Source organism: Salvelinus sp. IW2-2015, unplaced genomic scaffold (genome assembly GCF_002910315.2).
Source record: "Salvelinus sp. IW2-2015 unplaced genomic scaffold, ASM291031v2 Un_scaffold4271, whole genome shotgun sequence".
Taxonomy (NCBI): Eukaryota; Metazoa; Chordata; class Actinopteri; order Salmoniformes; family Salmonidae; genus Salvelinus; species Salvelinus sp. IW2-2015.
In genome coordinates this window covers 56,514-58,615 of record NW_019945542.1, presented here as the reverse complement: position 1 = coordinate 58,615, position 2,102 = coordinate 56,514, and positions in this window count along the sequence as shown.

The following is a 2,102-nucleotide window of genomic DNA, read 5'->3' as shown; positions in this document are numbered from 1 at the left end:
ACCAGAACAGAAGAGGAGACTTGACAGTTGACACTGGTCCTGGATAGACACCCTAACTAAAAACAACCACCAGAGTGCTATCACTTCAACCTACACCCTTCACCTCCTAGCCTGTTACTATTCACAGCCACTAGCCTACTATCACAGATGCTAGTCTACTGCCTTTCTGTCAAATGCCAGTCAGTTGCTGCTACAGTGTAGGCCCAATTGTTATACCATTGCTTTAAAGAACACTCAATTGTTGCTTTGAAAAGTGATTAGCCATTATATGACTGTGACACAAACAATATCCCAACTTGCATAGCCTACTGCTTGGTACAAACGGATGAGTTGGCCATGAATACTGGATATTGTGTTTACATTTGTTGTTGTCCGTAGAGTATAGGATAGACACTATGGGGTCATCCCATAGTCTATTGATTATCTGTATGACATCATCTATCCATCTATTTTCTGTTACTATAGATTACCCATGTGATTTTACTAGCAGTTGATTTAAAGTCCAATATGTATTGAAATTGTGAAAGGTGAGTTGTAACTGTCACATTTTAGATTACCTTAAGGCCTGAATGGATGATCAAAAACAGGCCTATTTCTCTTATTATATAATGGTACTTCAGGGCCAGTATTCATAGAAGCTCTTAGATTAGGAGGGCTGATATAGGATACGTTTTGCATTTAAAATCCTAGGCTAATGAATAAGAAGGGGGACCTGATCCTAGACTCATACTCCTACTCCTGCTCTGAGAAACTTTATAAATACGGGCCCAGTAGTTTGGGCTGACTCGCAGCTCTGTGGATCACCCTAATGATAAACGAGGCTAAATACTAATGATCGTGTCATACTTCGGTTAAACTATTTTTATTGTTCTGTGAAAATATCATTCCTAAAACCGGGGTCTGGTGTCTCGATGAGAGATGCCCCCTCACCTCGTGCCTGTCCCACCCGGTAAGATTTAGGGATCGCGGTGAAAGAGCGCAGTACATCAGGGACATCTACGCCACTGGTGGCGGGCGTACAATTTACCGCCTGGCTGGCGGCCTCTCTGAGAAGCGCTACAGTAAATTACATTTCGCATCATACTTCAATTATAATGGCCACGGATTTACAGTGGCCCCTTGCTTGTTGCAAATCAGCGGCGGTAATTACGTAGCAATTGAGAAAAACTGTAATTTGTGTGTGTGTGTGTGTGTGTGTGTGTGTGTGTGTGTGTGTGTGTGTGTGTGTGTGTGTGNTGTGTGTGTGTGTGTGTGTGTGTGTGTGTGTGTGTGTGTGTGTGCGTTTGTTTGTGTAGTCAGTCCTGTTTAATGGGCTCTTCAACCAACTACTCCGTGATTTATCATTGTGCTACAGGAGAGGAGCAACACACTTTTACCAGCTTGCTTATTAATTTACCCACTAGGGCTACAGCTACTAAATCCTACTGGGTTATTTCTGTTAACAACACGATTTGTGTCGATTGATATTTCAATATTTTTTTAACAAATTAATTTAGACTAACTCAAAGAACTCTTCAGAAGGATTCAGCACCATGGACAGCAGCCGCCAGCCAGACCACTGGATAAGATGTCAGCTGCAACACCACTCTACGTCCCAAATAGCACTCTATACCCTACATAGTGCACTACTTTTGACCAGAGCCCTAAGCGTCTTCCATAAATTGCGGCCTTGAATCCGCCATAGGAATAGCTAGAAAAAATAAGATGAATTTCCAGAAAATATGGATAACTATTGAAAGATAGCTGATATGCATTTTTCTACGTTGTACTGGACATGGTACAACCTTTTTCGCTGGCTGCTTGCAGGCTATTCAGGCGCCCAAGTGGATACAAGGCTGTTTGTCTCAACTCAGTCACGAAGAGAAATAACTTTGCAGCTGTTTTTGATTCATAAACAGTGTCATGCTGGTGGGTGGTAACATTCAAATAAAACCCAGCCCTGAAACAAAACGTAGGCTGAAATTAATTTGTGCAAAATATCATAGGAAAATACACCCCATTCATACGGATTTGTCACTTCAAATATATCATACTTTGACTAAAACGGTTATTTATTGACTTAAAGCTAGAATCTGCGAAAGGAAGTTGTCACGAGCAGCACC